The 23,012-nt window shown below is 38.4% G+C and overlaps 2 long non-coding RNA genes across 2 annotated transcripts; one reads left to right on the forward strand and one right to left on the reverse strand.

Moving 5' to 3' along the window:
• The first annotated feature begins 2,170 nt into the window (after positions 1 to 2,170).
• LOC148154877 (uncharacterized) lies at positions 2,171 to 13,844 on the forward strand. The gene is made up of 2 exons (XR_015765893.1): positions 2,171 to 2,877; positions 11,049 to 13,844. It is a non-coding gene; the product is annotated as an uncharacterized LOC148154877 (long non-coding RNA).
• A 5,811-nt stretch (positions 13,845 to 19,655) lies between these two features.
• LOC148154878 (uncharacterized) lies at positions 19,656 to 22,380 on the reverse strand. Its single transcript, XR_015765787.1, has 3 exons — positions 20,829 to 22,380; positions 20,679 to 20,751; positions 19,656 to 20,590 (listed from the first exon to the last, which is right to left on the reverse strand). It is a non-coding gene; the product is annotated as an uncharacterized LOC148154878 (long non-coding RNA).
• Positions 22,381 to 23,012: the final 632 nt, after the last annotated feature.

Genomic DNA, 23,012 nt, shown 5'->3' on the forward strand with positions numbered 1-23,012 from the left:
CAGAGCACAAGACAAAAATACATTGAAAGAATAGGAGAAAGTGTGACATGGTTGTACTCCAGAGGAGTTTGACAGAAAACAGTAAGACCTGTAGCAATAATAGTAATAATTCCATAAAGTAGACACACATAGCTACATTTTAATGCATAAATTATTTCTCTACAGTGAAATATGTATGAACAGCATCAATTTGTTTGTCAAAAAGCAGAAAAAGTTCAAAAACATCAGTTACTACAGTGTACACTCTAGTAACTGATGTCAGTTAGTGAATTCCACCATAGTAATGAATGGGGCAAAAATTTGCACAAAAGGGCAATTATTTCAAAAAGTGCAATAGTGAAGTTTACCAAAAGATATAGCATAAATCTCCAGAAGGAGCTGAACGTTTTGATATATGAATTAGTACAAATAGTGAAAGATAGTAGAAGTAGTTAAAGGACAAAAAACGTACGGAAGACAGAATAATAATAATAATAATAATAAAGAGAAACAGAAACACTAGTAGTGAGAATGCATTGAATGCATTCTCACTGATAAAGAGAAACAGAAACACTAGTAGTGAGAATGCATTGAATGCATTCTCACTGACTAGAAAAATAGCTGTTCCTAGCGAAACAGCCGTGAGAATGCATATTTGCAGAATGACTGCAGCAGAAATGCAAGAAAAATTTGAGAACAAAGAATAAGAAGTAGGAAAAAAGCATAAGAAAGCTACAGTCATATATTGTAAAAATCCTTTGCCCAGTAGTGGAACTTAGCAAAGGTGTTGCAGAATTCAGCTGAAGACGCAGAAGTTTGTGTGCAACCTGAATTATTTGAAAAAGTCAAAAAGTGAAAGAGAGCATAAAAAAGACCATAGTTAGCTAAATTATGGTCTGTATATATATATAGATAGATATCAAATCAGTGATGTGCTGTCAGATGAGGCAGGAGAGCCAGAGCCACACCTGTCATCATGGAAAAATAATATATAACAATAACATCATTTATAAAGATTTTTTCACCCTGTGGTTTGTCCTATAAAGTCCCTATTTATCATTTGACTAAAATATGATGATGTTTTTTCTTCAAAATCGCTGAATTTTCCCATTAAAATGCTTGGAAGCGAAGTCGGTGAGGCAGCACCGAGCTGAGCCTCACCTGTGATTGCGCAACCTCTCGCTAAGAGCACCGGTTGCCATTCTATGAGAGCATGCTCCTCCTGTCTGTACGTCGCCAATAAAATGGTTAAAACATTTAATTTATGAACCTATTTTCCATAATTTAGCTTATGTATTTAATGTACTGTGTTTTTATTTTCACCAACTGTGTGTGTCAACATGTTTCGTGTGCTGAGGAGCGATCATAAATGGCATATTATTTGAGACGGCAAACGCCATACAGATTAGAGGTGAGGCAGGCAGTTCTCATGTCTCATCGCTGGGGGCGCTCATGAACCCAGACATTGTGACTCCACAAGTGCAGAGTAAGAGATGGTAACAGCGAGCCGTCCAGCGAGCTACCCACACAGTAGTTGCGCTGATACAGAGTGAGAAAGACGTGGTTTTGAGTTGCACTTTAACGGTTTCTCCCTTTGCTTTTAAGCACAGCACGAAATTAATAATATCTACATGTCTAAGTTTGATCGAGATCACGGAATCATGAATGGCATGTAAAGGAATAGCCTTTTTGCCCTCCAGCATTGTAGCATGCGAGAAATTTCCTTATGTAAACAATAACATGCAGGGGGTCTAGATTTGTAAATCCGATTATAAATAAGTAGGTGCCTCACCAGGTATGAACCTCACCGCAAGTCACTAATATCTATCTATCTATCTATCTATCTATCTATCTATCTATCTATCTATCTATCTATCTATCTATCTATCTATCTATCTATCTATCTATCTATCTATCTATCTATTTAGATAGATATCGCTGTTCTTGACATTACAAATTTGATGAGAGAACATCAAATTTTTTGTATAACTTAGTTTTTTTATTTGTAATGTCAAGAACAGCGATTTTTTTATGGCTATAGATAGATAGATAGATAGATAGATAGATAGATAGATAGATAGATAGATAGATAGATAGATAGATAGATAGATAGATAGATAGATAGATAGATAGATAGATAGATAGATAGATAGATAGATAATCAGTGATGTGCTGTGAGGCTGCACCGAGCTGAGCCTGTAAGAGCGGAAATACTATCTAAGGAGTTGTTTGGCGGAAAAATGACACTGGCGCCTCGGCGAAGACTTTGGCTTCGCACCAGGTCAACCTGACCAAATTCTTCCCTTCCATTTGCGTGCAAAGCGCAAATGGAGCCAGAATTTACTGGAAAGGATGTCTGTTTGTGCAAGATAAAATCAACAATTTGAGATAAATTGTTCTATTCAGCAATTCTGAAATGGAGCAGATGTTGAGTTCGTGAGGTCCAAAATATTTTAAAGGTCGTCCAATACACACTCAGTATAAAGCGTGCCAGAATCTTTCTGCAAAACAACAGTTGCACGCCATTGGTTGAAACTTTCCAACACACACTGATGAAGATGGAAAAGTATAAAACAGGTCGAGATTAAGACTTCGAGGAGATTTTTTGTGACAAGACGATGATGATGAAGATTTTGTATTGAACTGAAGAAACTGTAAAGAGGAAGCCGTGGAAGTGTAATAAATCTCCAGCTCGTCTATGGCCTAGCAGCAAGAACTACGTCTCTGTGCGTTATTTCTTTTACTTAGATATTTAAGAGTATAGCCACCTTTCTAATCCTCAATAAAAGTGGTGACACCCGACGTTTGAATGAACAATTGAACAACCAGGAGAAGGAAGGTGACTCGCTTCAGCCTGACTGCGGACGGGAGCCGTCTGGGCCCAATCACAGGAAAGAGGTAAGCTTTTATCTCTTTTACTTGTTAAAAACAGAACGGTTTCCTGTCTGCTGGCGGTCTGAAGTGCTAAAAAGAGTGATTAAGTTCTTTCTGCTTACCATAGGCGAGTAATTTCTTTGCGCAAAGAACGAGCTGCCAAAAATCTGAGACTCATAGGTATCTCGTACATTCTGGAAACATGCAGCTCGGAAAATAAGCACTTTTTCAGTCTGGTCTCACCCGTTTTGGTGACGGTAACAAGGAATTTCTTCCATTATAAGTTACCATATATCAGCCAATCTGGTGTAGTTCTTCTGAGCAGGCACTTTCATTGAGCTGACTAATAAATAATATATCACGATTTGTTAAATTTGGCAGGAGGCCAAGAAGCTTAACTTTAACATTAAACCAGCTGAGCCACGAAGAGAGATTGGGATCTCTGTGAAAAGCGCTATAAAAACAAAGAATAAGAATAAGAAGAGGCCAGGAGAGGACAGTTCTTCTTTTCTCTGTGAGACCACCGAATGTCTCCATGAGAGAGACAGCGGAGTTTCCTTAGCGGAGGGAACGTGTTTTTCTCCGAGGAGTGACCACGACATATCCCATCCACGAAGAGAGCAAAAAGCTCGTCTGGTGGGAGAAACCAAAGTCCTCCATGAGATGATGTGTGGCCTGAAATAGAGTTGAAAATGAGTAAAAAGTGAATAAAGAAGTTCAAGTGAAGAAAATAGAGTTTTACAGATTACTTTGTGAGTTAAACTGCAGTAATTGTTCTTTCATTTCTTTGAGTTTTTGGTGAGGAGTTTAAGTGTTTCTGTCAGCCTTGGCTAAAATAACTGAAGTCCTAATATAATTAATTGTGTGCACACATTAAAATTGGACAGTGGCTAATTAAATCAACAGCCAACTAAATTTTATATATTTATAATAAATATAATTACACTCACTAGAATCCCCGGGGAGGAGAAGGAGTAAGGAAAGAATAAGGAGTAGAAATGCAAATGGAATGAATGTTGCTGAGATGAATGCTGAATAATTGGGAATATATGTTGTCTGTTGTGTAAGTATTTGATTGGCATGCCTGTATATATTGTAAAAATCTGAAATGTGCATGTTTTTGGCTTTTTGGCTTATTAAATAACTGACTGCTTTCAAAGTAATGTTGAGCATTAGAAGCCGCCGTGCTCTGTATTAAAGTTGAAATTTGGTCTTCATTTTGACTGCAATTGTTAACGCTGTTGTAACGTCTAATTTTATGCTGTGCAATATAGATAGGAAAAATCCATATCTCGCTGCTATATTTCAGAAAAGTTGGGAGAAAGAAAAGAGTTTCTTGGCTGAATTCCCAGAAACACACACACGAACTTTCCCTCCCACCCCTTCTCTCCCTATCCCTTGACCTCCCTTCCTCACTCTCTTTCCTCCCTCACCCTTTCTCTCTTGCCCTGCCCCTATTCTGCCCCTATTCTGCCTCTCTCTCCCTCTCTCTCTCTCTCTCTCTCTCTCTCTCTCTCTTTCTCTCTCTCTCTCTCTCTCCACAACACGTCATTCGGTCCCGGATCTGTCGTGAACTGAGACCATTCTTTGGTTAACACCCATTTGTAGTCCATAGTATTTAAGACGGCCCACTTCCTATTACGCAAAGTTGGCCCCCACCTTTGCTCATTTCGGACTGAAGCAGACTGAAGTTTAGTTTTTCCTTTTTTCTCTCCTCTGCTTACAACGGTGAACAGGTCCAAGCCTAAAACCTTGCGTTGACTCACATAATACAGACTTTTATCCAAATAATCATTGTTTCTGTGACACTGATCTATGTTAAACATTTTTCAAATGTATATTTTACTGTAAATAGAGTTGAATAACTGTAAAAAACTTGGTTAACAGTTACACTTATTGAAGAATACTTAACACATGTAACAATATATAGCAACTATAAGCAATAATACTACAAGGAAAAAATATTATAAGAATAACTAACTAAAAATCAACTTATTTTTTACTAAATTGGAAAAATTAAAAAGTTAAAGGACAACAAAACTGCAAAAGACAGAATTCTAACAGACAACTGCTAAATAAGCAAGATGAGCAACATACCTATTGTCATTATTGGTTCAAAAAACCCAGAATATGCTTCTCAAATTCCAAAAATTTCTAAGAAGTGGCAAAAGAGAACGCAAGGACTTCCATGCCCATGGCCAGAAAATGGGAGCTTTGACTTATCTCTTTGTGAACAGATGGAAACTCGGATTGCAGACTACAAAGCAAAAAACAAAGGAAAGAAAAGACAAGCCAAAAGAGAACTAGAATTAAACATTTTACAACTATTCAAGGAAGAAGGTGAAAAATACCGGAAAAACTTAAAGCAGCAGGTAATTGAGCTAAAAAATAATTATGAAAAACCAGACGATGATCAAATGAACCCTGCTGGGTTGTATCCAGCCCTGACAGGAGTTCTGAATATCACAGGTGATTTTGGATACAGGAATGATGATCAAATTAGGGACATTAAACAAGGTAAAAACAATGAGATGGAAACTCAATTAGACAGACCCTCTACAGGGCACACACCACGATCAACAGTGGTTCAAACACCAGCTCCACCCAGAGGTGCACCACAGACGAGCACAAGTGCTACAGACAGTAGCACAAATAATAAGCACTCAAAAAGCATGGAACTACCAACGTCATATGCAAATGCAGATGGCTATAAGCCAGCTGGCAGATATGACACATCATTACCGCCAATCCAACCCAGAAGTCAAACCTCTGGTGCCGGATGCTCCACAACACGGACAGTTGGAAATATTAAAATTCTTGACTGCTATGCTGGAAGTAATAATAATAAATTTTTTGATGGCTACGCGGGTCATCTGAAAAGACGCAGAAGCGGAGATGCTTATTGGTTAAAGTTAGGCCCAGAAGTCTTTAATATAGAACGTAAAGCAAACCAAACACAGATACAGGAAATAGAGGAAGAAATTGATGAAGGCCTTGTACGATTAGCTGAAACAGAGTCAAGATGTGATAATGGTGAAGACGGAGCAATGGCTGGTCCAAGTACAAGCACTCCGGTCAAAGAACAAAAAGCCCCAAACCAAAAAGAATACGATTTGAGATCCAGACCTGACATACGCAAACCTGATCGTTATGACCCCTCAAAACAATTACCAATCATATTAAAAGGAGATATTGCTCAATATTTGCCATTTGCCTCGATGGATCTGGTAGGGTTAGTCTCGCGGTTGCCGGACATTCATAATGGTGCAGGAAGATGGATAAGAGCACTTGAAGAAGAGACAGTTGGCAAAATCTTGGCACTTGGAGACATCAAAGCCATTCTAGCAAAAGTTGTTGGAATTCCCACCATGCAGAACATTTTGAAGGATCATCCCTGGATGCTACAAGAAAGAGCAGACGGGATTGAACTAAATGCATGCCGGACAATGATCTGGGCAGCCTTGAGGGCAGAATTTCCAAACAAAGTGGACCCTAAGAACATGAAAGCGGAACCAATTGGTGACTCGGAGAATCCAGTATCCTACGTCGCCAGGCAGTTGAGAAGGTGGAACGAAGTAATGGAGTTTGATGTTGACGAGTACCCAATGATTGCAGGTGTGTTTCGAAAATCATTGGTGGATGTAATGCCAGAGCCAGTGCGCACCAAACTTGAAGAGGTGGTGGCTCTGATGTCTATGCCACACAAAGAATTTCGTGATCATGTGGTACACGCAATAGAAAAATACCGAAAAGATGAACAAAAACGCACTGACCAAGACAAAAACATTCAAAGGAAATTGGCTCAATTACAGCTTGGAGAACTTCAAGGAAAAAACAAGACTAAGACCCAAGCTGCAGTGGTAAGGGGGGACCAGCATCCCGCCCCAAATGTAGCCAACCTTCCTAATTCTGTGAATTCAGCGCCACAGATGTATACTCCAACTTCGCAAATGACTCAGCCTTCTCAACCAGTGGTGAATATTTATTCACAACCATGGAACTCACGTCCATTTGTGCCTCGAGGAAGGCAGCAAAGAAGCCCTTCATGGCCTAACAGGGGACGAGGCGGTCCGCCCAGAACACCCGGAGCATGCTGGACATGTGGTTGTTTTGGACATCGTGCTGACCAGTGCCGAAATGGTGACAACTCATTCCAAAGACGGCCGCGTGGCAGAGCCAGACCAGGTCCACCGACAGCCCCATACAATCACCAAGCAGTTCCATATAATCAACAGGGAACTCCATACGATCCTCAAGGAGTCCCATACGATCCACCAGTTCAACAAAATTCACCAGCTCAATACAATCCACCAAATTTTGGATACTAGGGATGCCCAGAGGACCCTAGGGGAGAGAGTCAGTACCCAATTCTAACTACAGGTGCTGACGATGAACCAATATTGAAAATTCAAATTGAAAACAGAGAAACTCCAATGTTGGTCGATACAGGAGCAGCTTACACTTGTGTAAGTCCAAACTATGCAACGCATCTCCCCATGTCTGATAAATTTGTATCAACAGTAGGGTTCTCGGGAACAAGACAATTAATCCAAATGACAGCTCCTGTTCGAATTACAACAAATGACAATGAAATAAAAATACCAATTTTGGTATCTGATCAAACCCCAATAAACCTGTTGGGAAGAGACGCTCTATGTAAATTAAAAATAAAAATCTGGTGTTCTCCTCAAGGTGTGTATGTTGAAAAAGAAGGTGTGGATCTTCAAATGTTCATGCAACAACATGAAGCCAAAGTTTATTGGCTTGGAGACATTAATAACTCTATTGAAGAGGTAATTTCCAAATGGGGACAGTACATTCAAATTCAAATTCCAGAAGCTAAGAAACCATTTCTAGACTATCATTGCACAATGTACTATGACATTTCAAAAAGTACAGAGTTTGAAGAACAATGGGACAAGGAAACACAAGGTGAAGCGGTGAACCTTGAGTCCCAATATATCATTGTTGGGAGACAAGGAGCAGCGCTAAATGTAGAAATTAATGATTTCATTTCACAATGGTACAACGTTGCAGAATCTGTACCCCACATAACCTTGTTTGTAAATAAAAACTTTCATGCCAAAGATCTTGGACCAATGATGAAAATTGCAACACAGATTAAATGGGAACAGACAGAAAGCCCATTAATTTTCCAATCAGAAGATGCAACAATGATTAAAATAATAAGTGAAACTACTATGACAGCAAAACCACAGGTGGTAACAGTACCGATTAATGACACAAAACAAACAGAAGAAAAAGATGAGTCAGTTGAAAACCCATTAATGCAGGACATGTTAAAGCTAGTTCCTGAATCAGTATGGTCAAAACATGAAACAGATGTGGGATTAGTGAAATCAGCTAACCCATTTAAAGTTGAACTGAAACCAAATGCTAAACTTCCATTTCGTCCTCAATATCCATTAAAACCAGAAGCAGAAGAAGGAATCAGCAAAACCATTGAAGGATTGTTAACAGCAGGAGTGTTGGTGGAAATTGAAAGTCCATGCAATACGCCAATTTTTCCAGTTCTGAAAGCAGATAAGTCAAAGTATCGCCTGGTACATGACCTTCGCACAATAAACGATGTAGTAGAAGACAGATCATCGGCAGAAATGCCCAACCCACACACACTTTTAACCGCAATCCCTGCTGAAGCAAAATTTTTCACGGTAATTGATCTTTGTTCAGCATTTTTCACCATTCCCTTAGCGGAACAATCTCAATACTTGTTCGCATTTACCTACAGAGGTAAGAAGTACAGCTACACTCGATTACCCCAAGGCTTCAAACACAGCCCTCATTTGTTCAATCAAGCACTCAGACAGGACTTAGAAGGATTGGAAATAAATAGCACATTGCTACAGTTTGTTGACGACATTCTAATTGCGTCACCTACATTGGATGATTGCCATCAGGATTCGATAAAAGTCCTTGAAAGACTGGCTGAAGGAGGGTACAAAGCCTCCAAAGACAAATTACGGTATTGTCAGACACAGGTAGAATACCTGGGTAGACAACTCTCAGAAGGGAGCATTGGCATATCACCTTCTCAACTAGAGGGTGTCAGCAAAGCTCCATGTCCACGAACAGTTGGAGAAATGATGACATTTCTCGGTATGACAGGTTTCAATGCTGATTGGATAGAAAGTTATGCAGAAAAAACAGCACCACTCAGAGAACTCATGAAAGAACCAGGTCATCAAAACCAAAAGAATCTGATAAATTGGACTTTAGAAGCAAAAGTAGCATTTGAATCTCTAAAATGTGAAATGCAGAGTGCACCTGCACTAGCAGTTCCAAACTATGACAAACCATTCTACCTATATGTTGCGAACAAAAAAGACATGTATGTCACAGCAGTTTTGATGCAAGAAACATGTACAGGTCGAAGAAAACAACCAATTGCTTATTACAGCACAAAGTTGGACAATGTAGCACAAGGCTGGCCACCATGTTATCAGGGGCTAGCAGCAGTCTACCATGCTTATGAAAAAGCTTCAACCATAACAATGGGTTATCCAGTTACAATATTAACTCACCACAAAATCGCAGAGTTAATAAATCTAGGAAAGTTTGTCGTAACACAAGCAAGAAGTTTGCAGTATATGCTACTTCTGATATATCCTGACATAACTATTCAAAGATGTATCACCAACAATCCAGCAAATGTGATTCCTTTGGATTGTGACGGAGAACCACATGAGTGTGTAGCAGAAACAATGAAATACACAAGACTCAGACCTGATTTGGAATCCACTCCATTGCCTGACGCAGAAGTCACATACTTTGTTGATGGGTCATGTTTCAGAGACCACCTAGGAAACCACGCAGGTTTTGCAGTGGTACAACAAATAGGTGAACATTTTGTAACCATCAAAGCTGAAAGATGTGACCAACCATGTTCTGCACAACTTGCGGAACTTAAAGCATTAACTGAAGCCTGTAAAATGGCTAGGTCAAAAGTCGCAAATGTGTTCACTGATTCAGCCTATGCCCACGGTGTATGTTTTTTATTTGCCGCAATTTGGAAACAAAGAGGTTTCAAAAGGGCAGACGGAACCCCAGTGCAGCACGAAGCACAACTAAAAGAATTAATTGCTGCCATGATGCTTCCTTCGAAGCTGGCAGTGATCAAGTGTCAAGCACATCGCAAAGGCAATGACATCGTTGTGAGAGGTAACAACATGGCAGATGAATTGGCAAAAATGGCGTCCAGGAGCCAAATGGCTATCTTGGCACCTGTGATAGCTTTAGAACCAGCTGTAACACCGGAAGATGTCATTTTGATGCAACAACAAGCAAGTAACAGTGAACGTGATCTTTGGGCACGAAGAGGTGCTACGATGAGTGAAAATGGCTTATGGAGGTCACACCAAGGCCTACTAATAGCACCAGTAGCATTATTAACATTATTGGTCTCAGAAGCCCATGGCTTAGACCACTGTGCCCGAGGAAAAGTCATGGAAAAATTGAAAGAACAAGGTTTCTGGTCTCCATACATGCAAGACATGGTGGATGAAATTCTAAGCCAGTGTGAAATATGTGCCGAAAATAATGCTCGGAAAGGCATAAAACCAGGTATTGGACACATTCCAGTTCCAGATGGACCTTTCAAACACCTGGTGATAGATTATGTAGACATGCTCAAACCAGTTCAAGGTAAAAGGTACATGTTGGTGATAATAGATCGTTTCAGTCGATGGGTTGAAGCAGTACCATCAAAAACCTTAGGAGCAGACACAGTTATCAAATTTTTGACAAGAGAAGTAATTTCAAGATTTGGAATTCCATCTGAAATCAGTTCAGATAATGGTTCAGCTTTTGTACAAAAAGTTGTTAAAGGCATTTTGCAAAAGCTACAGATCAAACAACGTTTTGGCGCAGTCTACCACCCTCAGAGCCAGGGAATGGTGGAACGCATCAACGCCACGTTGAAAGCAAAGCTTCGGAAAATTTGTGCATCAACTAAACTAAACTGGGTAGATGCTTTGCCACTAGCATTAATGAGCTATCGCATGCAAATGCACAGAAGCACGCATTTAACACCGCATGAAATGCTGACTGGCAGACCTATGCCTGTGCCGCAATGGAGGTTACCTTTCAAGGGACCTCCCCTTGAGCAATTGCAAACTGAGTTGAAAGACTATGTTGAACAACTAACTGCTATCCATAGAGCTATCTATTTGCAGGAAAAATCCAGAAGTCCAGAGTCGACGGTGTGGGAACCACCGGTGAAACCTGGAGATTGGTGTACATCAAGGTGTACAGACGGAGATGGCATGAGGCCCGATGGGAAGGACCTTATGAAGTCAAGAGAGCAACCCCAACGGCTGTCCAAGTAGAAGGAAGTACCACTTGGCATCATTTGACTCATTGCACTAAAGTTCAAAATAAAGACAAACTGAGACTTGAGTTTTACAAGGAAGATGAGCAGAAGCCTCACAGCAATGAGACTGATACTGATAACTGTCCAACTGTGGATGTTGACAGAGGTGGTGAACCGAGCAGCAGTGACGGCAGAGACGAACTTACACAATCTGCAGCCAACACCACGGGACAAACCAACCACGACGAACCACAGTGACAGAGAATGGACTCAAAGACAGCCTCCAGGGGGGACAAACGCTGACTCAACAACGACTGTTCACAACACAAGATCCATCTCCAATGACAAAGATAAGTATCACACAACTTATAGAAATCCAGACAAGTACATACCAGTGTTCTTTCCAGCAAGTGTCAATTTAAATGTACCCACAAAATTGATTCGTAAAACTAGATATGTGCACTTACAATGGAAATGGACAGCAAGTTTAACAGATACCGAATTTCTAACTAATTCAGACAATGAAATTACCAGTAACCCTAGTGTATGAAGGAGTTAAAGACTTAGTAGGAATGCACAACAATAGAACAAGGCTTCGTAGAAGCCTGGGGGATTATGGGTTGAATGAAGGAGTATATTTAAATCTTATAGGTCAACCAAGAGGAATTCCAGATGAATTCAAAGCGCAACATGAACTCCGCGCAGGTTTTGAATCTATCTTACCTTGGATCACAATTAACAAAAATGTTGAATGGATTAACTATGTTTATTACAATCAACAGAGAATGATCAACTTTACAGTTGAAGGATTTATGGCCCTAGGAGAACAACTCCATGAAACCAGTAGAATGGCAAAACAAAACAGACAAGCGTTAGATTGGATCTTAGCCAATATGGGAGGAGTTTGTCATATGTTTGCTAATGAATGCTGTACTTATATCCCTATGAATACCTCACCAAAAGGTACATTTAGAGCAGTAATGACTAAGTTGAAGAAACTGAAATCGGAATTCAAAGAAAATGCAGGAAAGAACACTTGGTCATGGAAAAGTCTGGAGGAAATTTTAGGTGAATGGGGAGCCTTTGTAGTTAAAATAGGAATAACACTGGTAGTAATACTAATTGTTATTTTTCTGCTTGTGTGTTGTGTGATCCCTATCATGAGGAAATGGATTGTAGGGACTGTATACAGATGGATGACCAAGGACGGTAAACATCAGACGGACTAAGCACAAGGCCGCCCGGACCAGTGAACCTATGACCGATTCGAAGGACTGCTGAGCTCAAGGATAATTGATGCCTGAATTAAAATGGCTTATGGAATGTTGAAAGATCTAAAAGGTTCAAGGGAAATGAAGTCAAACTTGGGTTGGAATAAACGGACTCATGAAAAAGACACTGTTTGCATACACCATTACACATACTCATTACACATAGTTTATACACTTTATATACAATACAACACGGGTGGCCCACACATAGTTAACACACTAGGAACACGTGTGAATGAGAATGAATGTGTGAGACAGTATGAACAAGAATGTGAGTATGAATGATAATGTAAGAGAGCGTGGATGAGCACAAGCATTAAGCGACCAATACTTTGATCATTATGATTAGCATTTAAATCACACAATCACTCTGATTATATGTGCGTCATGGACACTTCTTCATAATTGTCATCAAGATTATGTATCAATGTTGAAGTACTATTGTTACCATGTATATCTATGATTTTGGTCACTGTGGATCCATGATTGTGTTACATTTGTGCCAGATTATGGAATACTGGTGGTCGCCCATGGCGAGCGGGGGCCATAAGGTAATTTTTTCCCTGGAAAGCAACAAAAGGCCAACAGGGTTTTTCGACCTTATACAGATGGAAGAACAATCATGGAAGCAATGACCAAGCAATGTTTAATCAATGTATTGGAATTGTTGTATTAGTTACAGTAACTCATGAAACAATGTTGCCCCCACTATTCATTTTATTTCACTTTTAAGTGACTTCTATATATATTTCTAAGGTTTATATACAGAGTTGTACTCACAGGTAAATATGTAAACTTAGTATAGCAATTAACCAAACAACTGCTAAGGTTAATTAGGATTCCACTTGAAAGCGGAATAGGGGGGATTATGTAAGAGCGGAAATACTATCTAAGGAGTTGTTTGGCGGAAAAATGACACTGGCGCCTCGGCGAAGACTTTGGCTTCGCACCAGGTCAACCTGACCAAATTCTTTCCTTCCATTTGCGTGCAAAGCGCAAATGGAGCCAGAATTTACTGGAAAGGATGTCTGTTTGTGCAAGATAAAATCAACAATTTGAGATAAATTGTTCTATTCAGCAATTCTGAAATGGAGCAGATGTTGAGTTCGTGAGGTCCAAAATATTTTAAAGGTCGTCCAATACACACTCAGTATAAAGCGTGCCAGAATCTTTCTGCAAAACAACAGTTGCACGCCATTGGTTGAAACTTTCCAACACACACTGATGAAGATGGAAAAGTATAAAACAGGTCGAGATTAAGACTTCGAGGAGATTTTTTGTGACAAGACGATGATGATGAAGATTTTGTATTGAACTGAAGAAACTGTAAAGAGGAAGCCGTGGAAGTGTAATAAATCTCCAGCTCGTCTATGGCCTAGCAGCAAGAACTACGTCTCTGTGCGTTATTTCTTTTACTTAGATATTTAAGAGTATAGCCACCTTTCTAATCCTCAATAAGCCTCACCTGTGATTGCACAACCTCTCGCTAACTGCACCGGTTGCCATGCTCCTTCTGTCTGTACGTTGCCAATAAAATGGTTAAAACATTTAATTTATGAACTGATTTTCCATAATTTAGCTTATGTATTTAATGTACTGTGTTTTTATTGTCACCAACTGAGTGTGTAACGTGATTTGTGTGATGAGGAGCGATCATAAACGACGGAGAACAGATGCGGAGTGAGGCAGGCAGTTCTCGTGTCTCATCGCTGGGGGCGCTCATGAACCCAGACAGTGTGACTGCACAACTGCAGAGTAAGAGACGGTAACAGCGAGTTGGCAATACAGTAGCTGCTCTGATACAGAGAGCGAGAAAGACGTGGTTTGAGTTGTACTCTCACGGTTTCCCCGTGAGAATCTATCTACAATCTACAATCTATCTATCAAATTAGTACAGATCCAGAAATATTTGACGGACTGAAACTTAGTAAAGGTTTTGCAGATTTCAGCTGAAGAAGCAGAAGTTTTTTGTGCAACATGAATTATTTGAAAAGTCAAAAAGTGAAACAGCGTAAATATATCATAATTAGCACAAGAGGAAATTAGTGCAAAACCAGAAATATTTGAATTAGTAAAACAGCAAAACCAAAAGCAAAAAGGATCAGAAGAAGCAGAACATTTTCATATATTAATTGCTAATATTGAATAAAAATTGCAGAAGAAATTAGAAGATAGTGAAAACCAGTAGGACCAGAAGGCAAAACAGAAAAGCAGACTTGCAGAATGCGCAGAAAGAGATAAAAACAGTGGAAGATGAAGGCATCTTCATCTTGAAAAGGTGAAAGGTAGTAAAACCAGTGGAAGGCAGTAGAAACCAGTAGAACCAGAAGGCAAAACAGACAAGTACACTTGCAGAATGCATAGAAACAGATTAAAACAGAGCACAAGACAAAAATACATTGAAAGAATAGGAGAAAGTGTGACATGGTTGTACTCCAGAAGAGTTTGACAGAAAACAGTAAGACCTGTAGCAACAAAACTTATAATTCCATAAAGTAGACACACGTAGCTACATTTTATTGCATAAATTATTTCTCTACAGTGAAATATGTATGAACAGCATCATTTTGTTTGTCAAAAAGCAGAAAAAAGTTCAAAAACGGCAGTTACTACAGTGTCCCCTCTAGCAACTGACGTCAGTTAGTGAATTCCACCATAGGAATGAATGGGGCAATAAATTTGCACAAAAGGGCAATTATTTCAAAAAGTGCAATAGTGAAGTTTACCAAAAGTCATAGCTTGAATCTCCAGAAGGAGCTGAACGTTTTGATATATGAATTAGTACAATTAGTGAAAGATAGTGGAAGTAGTTGAAGGACAAAAAACGTACGGAAACAGAATAATAATAATAATAATAATAACTAGAAAAATAGCTGTTCCTAGCGAAACAGCCGTGAGAATGCATATTTGCAGAATGACTGCAGCAGAAATGCAACCAGTGGAAGTTGAAGGCATACAGAAAAGTTGAAAAGCTAAAAGAAATTAAAAACCAGTGGAAGTTGAAAGCATACACAAAAGTTGAATAGTTAAAAGATAGTAAAAACCAGTGGAAGTTGAAAGCATACACAAAAGTTGAAAAGCTAAAAGATAGTAAAAACCAGTGGAAGTTGAAGGCATACACAAAAGTTGAATAGTTAAAAGATAGTAAAAACCAGTGGAAGTTGAAGGCATACACAGAAGTTGAATAGCTAAAAGATATTAAAAACCAGTGGAAGTTGAAGGCATACAGAAAAGTTGAAAAGCTAAAAGAAATTAAGAACCAGTGGAAGTTGAAGGCATACACAAAAGTTGAATAGTTAAAAGATATTAAAAACCAGTGGAAGTTGAAGGCATAAACAAAAGTTGAATAGTTAAAAGATAGTAAAAACCAGTGGAAGTTGAAAGCTTACATAAAAGTAGACAAGCAGAATGCACTGAAACATATAAAAACAGAGCACAAGACAAAAATACATTGAAAGAATAGGAGAAAGTGTGACATGGTTGTACTCCAGAGAAATTTGACAGAAAACAGTAAGACCTGTAGCAATGATAGTAATAATCCCATAAAGTAGACACACGTAGCTACATTTTAATGCATAAATTATTTCTCTACAGTGAAATATGTATGAACAGCATCATTTTGTTTGTCAAAAAGCAGAAAAAGTTCAAAAACGGCAGTTACTAGAGTGTACACTCTAGCAACTGATGTCAGTTAGTGAATTCCACCATAGGAATGAATGGGGCAATAAATTTGCACAAAAGGGCAATTATTTCAAAAAGTGCAATAGTGAAGTTTACCAAAAATCATAGCAGGAATCTCCAGAAGAAGCTGAACGTTTTGATATATGAATTAGTACAATTAGTGAAAGATAGTGGAAGTAGTTGAAGGACAAAAAACGTACGGAAACAGAATAATAATAATAACTAGAAAAATAGCTGTTCCTAGCGAAACAGCCGTGAGAATGCATATTTGCAGAATGACTGCAGCAGAAATGCAAGAAAAATTTGAGAAAAGCGTAAGAAGTAGGAAAAAGCAGAAAAAACTTGAAATAGTTGAAACAGTGAAACGTAGCAAAGAGCAGAAATTAGCTGAAGCAGAAATCAGAACAAAACCAGAAATATTTGAAGGAGTGAAACTTAACATAAAGGGCCAAAGAAGCATATTTGCAGAATGATTGATGCAAAAAAGAGTAGGAAGTTGGAAAAAAGCATAAAAAAGCTACAGTCATATATTGTAAAAATCCTTTGCCCAGTAGTGGAACTTAGGAAAGGTGTTGCAGAATTCAGCTGAAGACGCAGAAGTTTGTGTGCAACCTGAATTATTTGAAAAAGTCAAAAAGTGAAACAGAGCATAAAAAAGACCATAGTTAGCTAAATTATGGTCTGTATATATATATATATATATATATATATATATATATATATATATATATATATATATATATATATATATATATATATATATATATATATATATATATATATATATATATATATATAGATAGATAGATATATAAAGAGATAGATAGATATATAAAGAGATAGATAGATATATAGAGATATAGATAGATATATATAGAGATATAGACAGACAGACAGACAGACAGACAGATAGATAGATAGATAGATAGATAGATAGATATAAAATCAGTGATGTGCTGTCAGATGAGGCAGGAGAGCCAGAGCCGCACCTGTCATCATGGAAAAATAATATATAACAATAAAATCATTTATAAAGATTTTTTCACCCTGTTGTTTTGTCCTATAAAGTCCCTATTTATCATTTGACTGAAGTATGATGATGTTTTTTCTTCAAAATCGCTGAATTTTCCCATTAAAATGCTTGGAAGCGAAGCCGGTGAGGCAGCACCGAGCTGAGCCTCACCTGTGATTGCGCAACCTCTCGCTAAGAGCACCGGTTGCCATTCTATGAGAGCATGCTCCTCCTGTCTGTACGTCGCCAATAAAATGGTTAAAAACATTTAATGTATGAACCTATTTTCCATGATTTAGCTTATGTATTTAATGTACTGTGTTTTTATTTTCACCAACTGTGTGTGTCAACATGTTTCGTGTGCTGAGGAGCGATCATAAATGGCATATTATTTGAGACGGCAAACGCCATACAGATTAGAGGTGAGGCAGGCAGTTCTCATGCCTCATCGCTGGGGGCGCTCATGAACCCAGACATTGTGACTCCACAAGTGCAGAGTAAGAGATGGTAACAGCGAGCCGTCCAGCGAGCTAGCCACACAGTAGTCTAAGTTTGATTGAGATCACGGAATCATGAATGGCATGTAAAGGAATAGCCTTTTTGCCCTCCAGCATTGTAGCATGCGAGAAATTTCTTTATGTAAACAATAACAGGCAGGGGGTCTAGATTTGTAAATCCCATTATAATGAAGTTGGTGCCTCACCAGGTATGAACCTCACTGCAAGTCACTAATATATCTATATCTATATATATCCATCCATGGATATATATACAATAACACACACACACACATATATACATATATATATATATATATATATATATATATATATATATATATATATATATATATATATATATATATATATATATATATATATATATATATATATATATATATGTCTGTCTGTCTGTCTGTCTGTCTGTCTGTCTGTCGACATATATATGTCCAGAGACACACGGGGCAGGCAGAGGCAGGCAGTTCTCGTGTCTCATCGGTGGGGGCGCTCATGAACCCAGACAGTGTGACGTACAACTGCAGAGTAAGAGACGGTAACAGCGAGTTAGCAATACAGTAGCTGCTCTGATACAGAGAGCGAGAAAGACGTGGTTTTGAGCTGTACTCTCACGGTTTCTCTCTTTGCTTTTAAGCACAGCACGAAATTAATAATATCTACATCTCTAAGTTTTATTGAAATAACGGAATTATTCTGGGGCGGCATCGGAATAATAAAGGAATAGCCTTTTTGTCCTCCAGGATTGTACGCATGTGCGAAATTTCCCTATGTAAACAACATGCAGGGGGTCTATATTTGTAAATCCGATTATAATTAAGTCAGTGCCCACCAGCTATAAAGCTCGCACAAAATGTTCAAAATGCTTTTTGCAGATTTGCATGCAACTATTAAATATTTTTTGAGTGATTATCACATTATGATGTACATTTTTTAATGTTTGTGATGGTAAACCATACATAGATATAATTGTTTTCTAAAATAGACAAATAGGTTTGGTAAACCAAGAGATGGTTAATTTCTAAATGGATTGGAAAATTTGGGACTTGAGGTAAAAAAAATTACCATAACCACACTGACATTAGATGCAAAATAAATAAATGGAATATAAAAGTGGAAAATTGCACTGTGTAATAATGCTGCACACATCAAAAGGCAAACTAAAAATGTACTAATTTCTATTTATTTTCTTTACATGCTGTCAATACACAATGTCATTTCATAAAATGTCACATAACTTTTTCATTGCAGTCCAGTCAAACAAACATTTCATTTGATTCAGACTATCAAGCAGTACAGTATTCTGAATTACTCAAAGTAAACAGTATCTAAAAAAAACCCAGCAGATTGCGTTGAATTAATGATATTTACCATTCACTCCTTCTCAATGAGCACATAAAAGTGAAAAATATTTGCTGTGTGTCATTGATTTTTTTGCAATCCTCATACCGAGCAACAGTGGAGAGGAAAAACTCCCTTTAACAGGAAGAAACCTCTGACAGATCCAGGCTCGATACAAGCAGCCATCTGCCACGACTGACTGGGCACAAAAACAGCTTTCTGTGCAACAAAAAACTGATCAATGTGGAATTATTTTTGATTATGAAAATGATCAAAAATGATTTATGCTTTATAGTTTAGTTAAAAAAACAAAAACCTCACTGAAGCATGACAAAGCATGAAATTGGAGGTGTACAAGTTACACAGATACATAAAAATTTTCAAGGACATGGTTAATTATATTTAGAAATATTGTCATTCTTAACCTTAAAGAATGGAATGTGAATTGCAATTAAGAAAATGTCAAGATTACAAAGCCTCTAATGAAAAAAATGTGACCAAACCCCCCACCCCAAGAAACAAAAAATAAATTCAGTTTAAAATTTAGTATCCGAGTAAAGTTTACCCTATTGTTAAACTATACTAGTTCAAAACCCTCTTTCTAATTTTGCTAATGATTAAAATTGACAATGCTTTTCTATGATCATTCATTTCTTTTCCCTGATGTCTATATTAACCTGCTCAAATAGTATAAGTGTGGCAATCTTTTGCCATACCAGTTTACCAGCTGATACCCCACATGGATACAGGATTCACAGTTGTGTAACATGTGACTTTTTAAAAATAGTACAATAGCATAATTCACAATTTATTTTTTGTTTCTCATAAAGATTTAAAAGGGTTTTTTTTATCCCTTTTTATTATCACAATGATCACTAATAACAGGTGACCAAGCATTACACATTGCATAAAGTCAGGAGTCACAAGTTTACACACTGTGAGTCCTGTCTTATTCCCACTATACCCATATTTAAACTAGCTGATACTTTAACCCAGTATGTGGAAACCTGTTTGGAAAAAAATAACACACGTGTACTGAAAAATGATATAAATGTGCAAATCTATAGAAATTTTAGCAGAATGAAATGAGCTTAATTACTAATTTTTTCAAACTTGTGCATAGTTCACATTTGCATGGTTGTTGTGAAGATGAATCTGGTGATGCAAGCTAAAATAAAAATAAAAAATCAGTCACTGTAAAGATATAAATGTTCACACATGTTGGGACCTTTCTGGTTGCTGCTGCAGCTTCCTTTAACCTGCTGAGTGTTTGCTCCAGCATTGAACAGATGGGTGCAGATCTTCAGGACAAAAGTGGGACACTTTAACCCTCTGAGCAAACAACTCAAGTTTCTTACTTCTTCCTACTCCTTTTCAAACATGTTAAGATATCTGTGGTCTAAAAATATCTGTCTTTTGGATTCCTTGTTCCTGTGCATAATTTTATACTATAATATTCAAAATAAAATAAATGGAAGCATCAGTCCTCATCACAGCTGCCACAGGTGTCCTGGAATGCTGATTGATGTATCATGTCATCTGTCACAACGCGTTTTGCTGTCGTATCACGGTTACATGAGAGCCACTAAAGGTGAAAAAATAAATATGACAGTCAGCTGGACAAAGATTGTAGTCATTTCTCAGTTAAACAGAAGCGATATTTGAGTACTCACCAGAGTCAGCTGCACCTCATGTCTGCTGGTGACAGGGACATCTTGGAAGGAAGACATGTATGGCAAAGTCCTCCTGAGAAACCAAAAGAAAACATGTGTTGTAATGATCTATCAACTGTAAACGTCCCATGACACATGATAGCTAGTTACCTTCAACCTTGCTGCAGGAGACACAGTGTCTTGTAAGTGAAGTTTCATGAACAGATGTTGACTTCATGTTTAGCTGTGAGGGTCTCAGCTTGGATGGCCGAGCTATGACTTAAGACACCATAATCTGTAATGCAAAGAGATATATCATGAGTAACAATGGCATTCTCAGAGACAAGAAGTGAACATTTACACTTACAACTCAAATAGCTCCACTTCAGCAGCAGTAGGATATCTCTTGACTGATGCAGCAAGAGGACATGTCTCTGAGTGCTCAAGCTGGAGGACATGTTTCTGTGTAAGGAAGTTCTTTTTTTTTTCCCTCAGTGGCCACCAGTGCTCAGTTGTGAGCTGACAGGATGCATTTCACCCTGTGCCTTCAATAACGACTGTCATGGATCTTCTGTTTTGGTCGTGTGTGAACTGGATGAGATGTTGAAGCTTGCAGTTGTTGTTTTTCAGGCGGTGTTAACTGATGTTGAGACTAAAATGTTCCTAGTCAAAGCCCCCCACCCACTATGCCTACTCCCATCCTCAACACCCGTTTTTCAGCCATGAGGGGGCATCAGCTGGCATATGTTATTGGTCCAGGAGGAAGCCTGTGCTACACACAGACCTCCTGGTGAATTTTTTTTATTTTGTGATCTACTGTAGCAGCTTGTTTACAACTGCTAAGACAGTTGTGGCTTGTGCACTTATCAATCCTGACCCAACAATATAAATGCACAAGCCACAACTTCTTTAAAGTTTTTATGAATTTGAAGTTTGCATTAATCATATACTATACTACATACCATATACATACGTCATATTAAATTGAGCTTTAATTTAATGTATCAAATCAAATTGAGCAGACTTATTTAGGTATAATCAAATGGTTAGATTTTGTGACAAAAGCCTCATAAATAACTTCAATATTTATTTATCACTGGAAAAATTGCAATATTTTTAAAACTCGAACTGTTTAGAATCTCAATATTTCCAAATTACAGAACTCTTATTGGCTGAATAATGTAATGATTTGAAGAAATATAATTGGGAACGCTGTTGTGTAATATATTTTAAAAGGAAATACAAACAATTTAAAATTTTTACCTTTGGCATGCTTTTACTCACAGACCTCCGATGATTCAGTTGTGGACAGGACACAGAACACAGGATCATGGTAACTGTAGTAAGTTCTTAACACGCCGGATTGCAAACATTTCTGTGGCTGAGAAATGAAAATTAGATCGAGCAATGTGTTTTTCTCTGTGGTAGCAGAGGTGATCAGCTGTACATATCCACGAGACTGAAATAGTTCCAGAATTTGCCCTGTTGAACTGCGTACCTGATTCTCGTTGAAATCTCCACATACAATGACAGGCTGACAGTCCAACATCTCCAGTGCATCCAGAAGGCTTACCAGATTTTCCAGGAACGGTCTCAGGCTGTAGTCAGGAGGTCTGTACACAGCTGCAATCACTGCCCTGAATGGAGACTCAACCTTCAAAGCCACAAACTCAAGATCAGTCACATTTAGCAAATACTGTCTTTCATGAGCCTTAATATGGTTTCTGACATAAACAGCCACGCCACCTCCATTTTTGGAAGCCATTTGAGGAAAATTTGAGTAAGACATGTGTCTGTTTCGTTTGAACATATTGTAACCATCCAGATGCAGATTGTCAGCAACAAAAGAACCTTTCAGGTGAGTTTCAGTAAGACACAGCACATCTGCCAGACACAGTTCATGATGTTTCCTTATGTCACAGATGTGAGATGGGAGTCCCTCGGTGTTGTGGAAAACAATTACCAGCGTTTCTGGCCTGTTTAAAGTTTCTTTCACCTGAAGAAGAGGCATCATGTCATCTACGCTGGCTTGTCTCATGGTCTGGAGAGCTGCAGTGACTTGAGGATTGGCAAATATTTTTTTTTCGTCAAAATCCAGTAGGTAAAGTCCACTGAGAGACGTCACTCTGCTGAGAGCTACGTATGCCATACCTGGTTCAAAGATTTTCTTCAAGGAAACCACAGCTGCATTTGTTGTTAGGCCTTGGGTTTTATGAATGGTGCAAGCAAAAGCCAGTTTCACAGGGAACTGTCTACGTACCACTCCATTGAGCTTCAGATTTTCCTCTGCTCTCTCGATGTAAACAAGATTGGAAGTGTCTGGAGGTCCACTTTGGTTTCTGGTCCCACTTGTTT

The sequence above is a fragment of the Poecilia mexicana genome, unplaced genomic scaffold (assembly GCF_051168715.1).
Source record: "Poecilia mexicana isolate PSO_F unplaced genomic scaffold, ASM5116871v1 scaffold_17, whole genome shotgun sequence".
NCBI lineage: Eukaryota > Metazoa > Chordata > Actinopteri > Cyprinodontiformes > Poeciliidae > Poecilia > Poecilia mexicana.